Genomic DNA, 10,167 nt, shown 5'->3' with positions numbered 1-10,167 from the left:
AGCTGAGAGTCTGATCAGTCTGGAGACTGGCATCTGGGAGATTCAGCAACCCTCCCTTACAGCTGCAAACTCCTTCATTCTTTTACAAAACCCTGAGATGCCGTGGAGTAGAAAAAGCTTGGGAGTAAAGAAACTTGTCCTAAACATTAGTCTGCCTCTAATCGTGTGGCCGTGATGAGTGATCGAAGTCTTCTGAGCCTCACGTCATCAGTCAATGATTGGGTTGGATGACGATCCCTTAGGTTCCTTCTAGCTCTAATATTCAGTGATGATGACATAGATAAATGTTACAATTCCCATTTGAGAGTGAATAACCCTAGCCTGTTCAAGAGTATGCAGTCTGAGTCTCCAGGTTTGCATAAGTAAGAAAATAGGTTAGTGACAAAAGTGGGTCTAGAAACCAGGTAATACTTAGGTGTTCTCTCTCCACCCAGATTCCTGGTCTCTTCTGGGAAGGATGCTTGACTCAACCTTCTGCCACTCCATTTGTTCAAGTCCTGTGCATTTGGGATTCAGAGGGCGTACAGAGTAACTCATTCCAGCTACAAAAATTACCTGCATTTGTTAAAAATCTGTTGGGTAACTTCTGCCCATTTGAAAGCTCTGTGCCGTCTGCCTCTAGCATCCTTCTCTACACTTTCTATACCCAATTCCTAAGAGCAAAGTCCTCTACAATTCAATCGAACCCTAACGTTGCCATTTACTAACCATGCAACTTCAGACGAGTTATTTATCTCTCTGGGCCTCGGTTTCTTCATCTGTAAATTGAAGATAATAATGCTTATCCCATAAACTTGCTCTGAGGAGTATATATCTCATTCAAGATGAGATAATGTATACAAAGTACCTAGTATGCAGTCTGGCACTTAGCAAGTGCTCAATAAATGGTGGTTATTACTGGTATTTTGTCTTAAACATTTCAATTGTATTTTCATCCCTTAGAAATCGAGAAAAAACTAATATCAGGATCTCCATAGAGAGGTCCTCTCCCTATGCTCCTACCTCAAGTATTCCTTTTTTATAGTAATGACCACACTATATTCATTTATCCAACGTAAGTGTTTTATGCACATTTAAGCCCTAGGCACTGTGCAAATTGCTGGGAATACAGAGCCAATTTCTCTGCTTTCTCATTCCTGCCCAATTTTCAATATAATGGCAGAGGGAGAAAACCAAAATATATAAGTATATAGTTCAAAAACTCCACTTCTCTATGTCTTTATAACATACTACATGTATTTATGTATGGCTCAAGGAGCCACGTATGGAGCAGAGATGTTCATTGCAGTATTGTTTTTAATAGTGCAAAAGTATATTATCAATATGTTAAATAGCCAGTGGTTTAGCCAAACAGGAGAACACTGATTTGCATGAGATGCTATATATATATATATGAGATATATATATATATGGGATGCTATATATATATATATTATATATATATATATATACTAACAAGAAATATACTTTTATGTATTTACATGCTGTGAGGGGAAATGTAAAACAATTTGTAGAAATATGAGTTCAATATGATACACTTAATGTTTAAGACGTATACACATACATTAAGTAATAGCTATATTGTACACGCACACCCACAGAAACAAACTGTGAGTCTTTTTCTCCAGATATCTCATTACTGAGATTAAGTAGATTGAGATTGGATAGTTATCAAAGGAGATTGTTTTCTTTTTGTACAAGCATAATGTATTCATATATAACATAACTAATGAAAATAAAATTGACATTAAAATATAATTAAAATAGACTATTTTTAAAATTCCATTCTCCACGCTAGTGAAATTTGTTTTCAAGAAGGATCTGATTCCCCCCAGCCCCAAACACTGGGGTATATGGCGATATGACTCTTCCATGAAAAGGCCACTACAATAGTTCCCACCAACTCTGCCTTCATACACTCAGCCCCAGGAGCATTTGCCAAGTCTTAGGAGCATTCAAACTTTAGGTTGAATTTAAGAGGCTTCAACCTTTTAATTCTTAAGCCCTGAGAAATATCTGTTGGAGGGCAGTGGGGATTTCCTAAGAATCCAGCCTTAATTTATGCCACTGGAAAAAAATTAGAATAAAGAAATGAATAAAATCAAGTCTTCTGGGAGGACCAAGCAGAGTACTGCCCTTGGCACTCTCAGATCACAGTCAAAGCTCAATTACTCCAAGGGGACACTGCACCATTACAGAAGTAGCCCCCTTGCATCCACAGTAGTTTCAGTGGTCTGCTCCATTAGGCCGTGCTCCAACCATGTCATCTCTCCTAAGCATTCACCAATTGAATGAGGTAGAAGCCAATGGGAAGAAATTAATTACCAACTGTAATAATTATAGCTAATCCTTGTAGAGCGCTTACCACATGTTAGATGCTGTTTTAAGTGCTTTGCTTGTATTAATTTATTTTATCATCACAACACATTATGAGGTAGGTACTATTATTATTATTATTAATTATTATCTCTATTTTACATATAAATTGATTGAATAGAGAGAGATTAAATCACTTGCCCAAGGCCACACAGGAATTGATGGTGTACTAAGTGATGGTGCTAGAATTTGGACAGTAGTCTACCTCCACTACACGGTACTACCTTCCTAAAGCAGGCAACCGATAGTTAACTACGCATCCAGAATCTATTCCCTGGAGGTTCCACGAGGGACACTGAAAGTGGTCTTTCCGGTGTCTCAGCCTGAAGCAGCTGACAGGATGGCATCTTCATCTGGTTCTTCACTGTCCAGGATGTTCAGAAGAATCATGTTTTGCCCACCATACATTTGCCTGAGATTCAATTTCAGGAGAGACTTTTCACCACTACAACTGATAATGTAATATGAGGTGATGGTAGTATCTTGGTCCTTAGACGCTCCTCCAATAGGAGAGACACTCCCCACTTGTCTGGCCTTCCCTGAGCCCCACTCCTCTGCAAAGATATGGCCTGATACAGTATTTTATGAATCCAGCGCAGAGAAAATAACCTCTTTTATGAAAATAAAACATAAAACCTTTAAGATTTGAGCCAAACAGAGTGTTGAAAGATGACCATCATGGGAGCTAGCTGTAGAAGCAGGCCGTATACTGTTCACCAGCCTGACACTCATCTTCCAGGTGGGATTTTTCCTTTCTTCCTCTAATTTTAAGGGAACAAAAATACCAACAGAATACAAGAAATATCCCCATAGCCAGTTCCTGAGTTCTGGAGTCCTTCTTCCACAATGATTTTTCAACCTCAAAGGTCTGGTTGACCTTCTCAGACATTTTTCCCTTCTTCTTGCTCTCCCATTCTTCAAGCTAGAACTGCTGTCATTTCAGGACACTTTAATTCCTGGTATGAGTTAAAAAGGCAGGGAATCAGGTAATATACAGAATACAGAATTATGATGGCCCTTTGGGGTTCAAAGGTGAGTATTTCAAGATACCAGAATTACAGTGTGGAGAAAGGGTAGGGATAAAGGAGGAAACTGACATTTGCAGTGTGTGTATACCATATGGTTGTTGCATCAGTAGTCTGCACGTATCATCTCCTTTAGAAACACATGTAGCCAGCAGTTTCTGTATTTTTACATTGAATTGAGAGCTTTACCTATATTATTTCATTTAATTGCTACATCAACTCTTTGAGACGGGTGCTATTAATGTCACTTTTTTTAACAAATGAGGAGAATGTAGTGCATTAATTCACGCATTCAATAAATATTTAGCTGCTTCCTATGTGCAACAGGCACTGGGGATGTATCAGCAAAAAAAACAGAAAGGACAAATAGCTTGCCCAGGATCACAGAGGCAGGAAATGAATGTTGTGCTTTGAAATCCTGCTTATTGTTATGTCCCTTTCATTTATTTTGATTATTCTATTTTTAATCCTTAACCACTGGGAGGATAGATTTGAATGAAAACTTACCCTAAGTTCACACCCCACCTCCTCCAAGGAGTCACATTGGTTAGATAAAGGGAAGTTAAGGGTCCTAGGTGGTTGCCAGAAAGACAGATTCTCTGTGACAAGTTGAACAGTCTCCATATCCCACCCCTGCGATCCCCACAAACACAAGAGTGCACACACACACTCACACAGAGACAATACACAACTTTGGGGTTACATGCCAATTTATTCACGTCCCCACTGACCATAGGTTCTGGTTTGCTAGGACTGTCACAGTTTGCACTGTTTATAAATCAGTTCATGCCTGTTAGTTATTTTTAGAGCCCCTTTAACTTTAAAAATATCCCAGCTTTAATGTTCCTAGTGCTTGCACTCTACACTGAGGTTCCAAACTTGCCCATCCCTGGCCTTTAGGACCCCAGCTCTCTCTTGTTCGTGTTAGTTCACTCCACTATTAAAGAGAAAAAGGCTCCCGCATCTTCTCCCCCAGGCTCAAAAGGATCATGATGAAGGGAGTTGGAGGGGTGTGGAGACATCGTGGGGTGGGGGCTTGATAAAGAAAAGATGATTAAAATGAGAACTGGGAAAGGTAAAGTGACAGAGAGAGGTTGAATAACAAAGACAAAGACAAAACCTCCCTCCACCCCATCCAGTGACCCTGCGAAAAAATATCCCCAGGCTCAGCCTCCTGACATTCAGCCCCCACTCCTTCCACCTTCACCCAGCTGAATCCAGGAGTTAGAAGCCCAAATCCAGCTTTAAGGGTGGGAGCTGTTTATTCCCCCAGGCTAGAAGGGATTTAAGGTCTTTAAAGGCTAAATTAAGGCTCTGAATATTTTCTGTGGGTACCAGCTGAGGCCAGGCTAAGACCACTGCACTATCCTCTAGGCACCTCCTACAGTAATTTGTGGGGAGAGCTGCCATATATTATGAGGGGTGCTGGTGAACTCTTTCCCTAGACATTGCTTTTTTTCCCTCAGACAGTTATTTATCTGTGGTATTGAGAATTTAGTCTTGCCTACATTTGAGGATAATTGAAATGCCCCTCCAAATTCCCTGACGCCTTGGGATGTTATGACTCTCTGACCTTCCCTGTCCATATCCTTCCCCTCCCTCCCTCCCTGTTCCAGAAAGATGCCAGCCTCCCGAGATGTGGCTTCTTTTTCCTTTTTCGCTCCCTAACTCCCTCTGCTCTCTCTTCTTCAGGCTCTAAGAGGTCTCCATCCCACTCTCTCAGCCCCCTCCCTACTGTGTGCCCTCTTCCCCCTCCCATCTTTTCCTTCTTTAGTGCACATGCTCCTCAATTTGATTTACTTCTGTACATTGTGTAGCTTTGCAACGGTTGGCCCTGAGAGAGCCCTCAAAGGGAGCACTCCATCTGTCAGCCTTTCACCATCCCCTTGCTGGCCTCCAGCCATCGCCCCTCCCCTTCCCCTTCCTCTTCCCGTCCCGCGGGCAGTTCATAAGGGAGCTGGGAGAGATTTAGGCGAATGTCCCCTACCCCACTTCTTCCCACCTCAGCCCTCACTTGAGGGGTTCTTTCCCCTGCTTTACCCACTCTCCCTCAAAGAAAGCCTTGGAAGTCACAGATGTCAGTGAGAAAGTTCAGTCCAGGGAAGTCGCCTGCGCCCTCTCCGCTGCTGCGATGCCTCATGCTGTATAATTAAGACTCGCTGCTCGACAGTCTATTGGGTTGTCGGTTAAGTCAGGATTAAGCACATTGCCTGTAGGGAGCAATGGTGCAGAAAATCCCAAACTGCAGATAATCCAAAATTATATCCCATTCAACAAATATCTATTTGTTCAAATCCTGTGAGGTGCTGGAGACACAAACGTGACTTAAACAGGAAACACTTCGGGGATTCCAGGGATCCATAGTCTAACGGAGGATGTTCACATATAGGGATAACTTTATTTGAGGGAAATGATGACGAATGCGCTAGGAGAAGCCTTCTCATGCTCGGGGAATGGTTCCAGGAGGAGGTGGAATTTGAGCTGTGCCTTGAGACAGACGTGGCTTTCCAGCGTGTTCCCATTAACTCAGCACCAAATGGGAGCTGGGCATTTAGGTGCATTTTTCTCCAAAGCTCCACAGTAATCCATTTTATACACTGTGTATAAGTAAACTCACAAGGGTTTATTTATTTTAGGGGAAAACCCTAAGATGTTTTGTTTCTTTGTTTTGTTTTGTTTGTGAGTACTGAGAAAAAATCAGCAGATTTACTCATTTTATCATTTTTTGACTGGGGTTGATGATTCGATAACTTGATTTCTGGCAGATGTGTCGCATGATAGTACCAGCTTTTAAGATTCTGATTGTTTGGAGCCATAAAGAATAGCAAGCTCATATTTGCAGAGAGCTCTAAATATCTGCCTTTTTTTTTTTTTTTTTTTTTTTTTGGTAATATCTGCCTTATTTTTTCCTTCCTTGGATGGAAAGTCTGAATTATTTTGTGCATGGAAAAAAAAAGACAAAATATCCATAGGGAGAGTGACTCGTGTGAGGTTACCCACTGAGATGGCTTGACTTCCGTGACTGGGGGCTTATCTGCAAACAACCTCAACAAAACCAAACACCGCTTACAGCCACTTTTTTTGTTAAGATGTGACTACAATCCTCTGATCCCGTAATTTCATCTCAAATGATCTCTCTAAAGGAAACAATCCCAAATCAGAAATATCTTTGCATATAAGTAAATTCATCCCTGTATTATTTATATAAGTTAAAACAGGAAATAACTGAAATGGGCACAGCAGAATAATTAATTCAATTTAGGTGTGTTCGTGAGATAAAACTTTGCAGTTTTTACCCAGTGTTTAAAGCAGATTTCCAAGACATAGGAAAATGGCATAAGTATAAAAAAGAACATAATATATGAAATTTTACATGCAATCTGATGTCAGTTACCTACAGTGTACACTAAGAACTGGAGCCTTTCTGCACCCACACAGCTTACTGGCCACGTTAACCTGGCTACCCTATTCAGGAAGCTCTTCCCCAGGAGGGAAAATGCCTCAAATAACTTTACTGTTTATTTCAGGAATTTTGCTTAAAATAAAAGCATTTAAATGAACATGAATGATAGCATCAAATGACTGTTTACCATCCAAGACGCTGAAATTCTCACCTCATAATCCTTGCCTTACTTTCTTTCTCAACCCTAAATGATTGTACCACTGTCTTTAGCCAATCTTCTCATTCTTCACATTGAAAGATCCTTCTGAAACTATACCTCCACCTTATGAACATCCCGACCCTCCTGGTCCCTCCACAAACCACCTTAAGCCTTGCGAGATGGTGTCCTCCATGGCCGTGGCAAGCAAGTAGCTAAGCTTTGTCTTCTACACAGGTTATTTGGGTAGAATTTTTGAGGAATCCACATTTTTAGATATTCAAAGAAAAAAGGAAGGGAAGAAATACAACAGACGTTTAACAATGGTTATCACTTAGGCCGTAGACTACTTTGATTTTTATTTTCTTTATTTTTATAGTAAAAAGTATGTTTTACGAGTTTAAAATAAGTTACTAGTCAAATGCATAACTCTAATGAAGCTCCTGCAGCTTTCTCGAGACACATTCCACACCATTAGGGCACAGACAACATAAAATGCAACACGGTGGCTCACAGCACAGACTTTGAAATTCCAATACTTTCTATGTTCCTTCTATAATTTACTTTTCTGCCTCTATACTAACTCTACCAACGGTAACCTCCTGCATCTAAGTGTATATGATTATTCTTCAAAGTCATCTTTGCAAAACGTGACAAGGCCTAAATATATACCTTCAGTCCAGACCACCCCCTGGACTCCAGACCTGTACATCCAACTACCAACTTGTTATCACCATGTTTTGCCTAAGACATATCTCAAATTTATCATGTCTTAAGCTGAGCTCCTTATCTTCCCTCAAATCTTCTCTTTCTCTAGGCTTCCACATCTCTGTTACTACAGACAAAACCCCTCTTTCCACCTGCTCTGGCCAAAGAACTTGAGGTCATATCTGCGTACTCTCCGCAAAGTTTCATTGGCTCTGCCTTCAACATCTCTTCAGAATCCTACCATTTCTGCTACTCCTCTAGTCTGAGTCAGTGTCATCTTCATCTGGATTATTGTGATAACTCCCTGACTGGTCTCCCTGCTTGCATCTCTTGTCTTTATAGTCTGTTCTCAACATAGCAATGAAGTAGGAATTATGTCCCCTTTTTGCTCAAAAACTTCTAATGGCTTCACACTTTACTCACAAAGTCCTTACAATGACTTAAAAGACACTATACATTCTCCTCTCCTCCCTGTCCTATTATCTCTCTGACCTGAGCTTGGACCGCCTTTAGCTTGCACACTCTCCTCTGGGATCACTGGCTTCTCTGCCATTCTTCAAATGCCCTCATCTTCCCATGCTCCATCCCTCATCTCCACAACTCCCGTTCATATATATCCAGATTAGGTTATTCTGCCTCCTTATAAATAATTTTCACTATTTGTTAAAATCCCATTCATTTTTCTGGTACATACCACCCCCTCAATGATTTTCCTTCCAAGACCAGCCTGTCCTTCCAGTAAGTGAAAAGAACACTTTTTTTAATCTCTATCGTCACACTTACTGTCATATGCTGCATTATCACAATTTGTGCAGTTTGTTCATTTCTCCTATAGAATGCATGCTCTTTTCATGTTGAAAACTTTGTCTGACATTTCAATGTAATTGCTGCAGCACAAAACATAGTTGTTACATTTGGTGCAGAGAACTGTGAGAGGTTATCTCAAGAATCCTGCGTTATTGGTGGGAAAGCCTGACATCATTGCATAAATTTCTACTGAGCGCCTATGATTGTCAGATGCTCTTCCAGGAACTAAGGATCTAGTGGAGAATTGGACTGACAAGTTTATTTCCAATTACATGATATTATTTATGCTTAAATAAAAACGGCAATATTTAATTTTACAAGTGTTCTTAGGAATGATCTCCTGATGTTGAAGGTCAGGATGTCCACCTTGGTTTCAACCTGTCCTAGACTCCTCCTGCTATGAGAGACATCCTATTTCTCTTTTCCAGTGAGAAGTCCTTGTTAAAAATTCTTTAATCTAAACAAGTATCTTTGTTCCAGGCCTTAAGAAGCTTATGACTTTAAAATGCTTAAACCACTGTACAAGCAATTGAATTAAATGTGTTGTAAAGTGTACATGTACATGGAAAGAGGAAATAGTGAAGTGAAATGTTAAAGAATCCATCCAGGGAGTTAGTTTAGAATGCAAAAAGGAGAAAGCAGAGTGGCTTAAAATAGGGATGAAAGATGTAGAAGTGAGTCCTTCCCTCTCTGCCTTCATCCAGAACTACTCCATCCAGTCCCTCTTGCCTATCCTGGATGTTTTCCTCTCTGCTGAACCAAATTAGTCGAAGATCTGGGTATCTCTCTGGTGCTCATGGTATGCTCCACAACAAGAGTGTGTGTGTGTGTGTGTGTGTGTGTGTGGGAAAGAGAGAGAGAGACAGGGACAGATACACAGAGAGACAGGGACAGAGACAGAGAGAGAAACAGAGAAAGAGAAAATGTATGTGCACAAAAAGACTTTGACCTGAAAGAGCGCCCTGTTCCTATTCACTGGAGTTACAGTGACTGGAGATAGAAGCCCCTCAAAGGACAGGAACACTTAAACGTAGATAAATGCATAAAAGAAAAACAGGACTTCAGTAAAATAAACTCACTCACCAATACATATCTGGCTCAAGTCCTGGATTAATTATCAGCAATACCACCTTTCCATTCTCAAAAGTATCTCAATTTGGACAGTACACACAGAATTCCCTACTTTTTATGGGGCGACGGTTGAGGAATAGCAGAAGAACAGAGAGAGGCAAGATTTGCTTTCAGAGGGTTTCCAATTTAATAGGAGAAACAGCCTCCAATTTAATAGGAAAACAAGTCAACAAAGTTCAAATGGGAAAAAAAGCCCTGGCTGGGAGCCAAAGGATGTGGGTTTCAGATCTGAGTTCGTCAATAACTCACCCTGTGACCTCTAGCAAACCGCAGCACCTCTCTGGGCCTCAGCTGTCAATTAAAGGCCATGAATTAGATGATCGCTATTCTCTCATTTCTGATTTAACTTTCTAAGATCACATTAAGTAGACACTGAATAAAGGCATTTTTTTAACTTTTTATTGAGAGTATGATAGTTTACAACCTTGTAAACTTTCAGTTGTACATTATTGTTTGTTAGTCGTGTTGTAGGTGCACCACTTCACCCTTTGTGCCCATCCCTACTCCCCCTTTCCCCTGGT

The sequence above is a fragment of the Equus przewalskii genome, chromosome 5, assembly GCF_037783145.1.
Source record: "Equus przewalskii isolate Varuska chromosome 5, EquPr2, whole genome shotgun sequence".
Taxonomy (NCBI): Eukaryota; Metazoa; Chordata; class Mammalia; order Perissodactyla; family Equidae; genus Equus; species Equus przewalskii.
The sequence above is the reverse complement of the archived record's forward strand: the minus strand, read 5'-3'. Positions refer to the sequence as shown.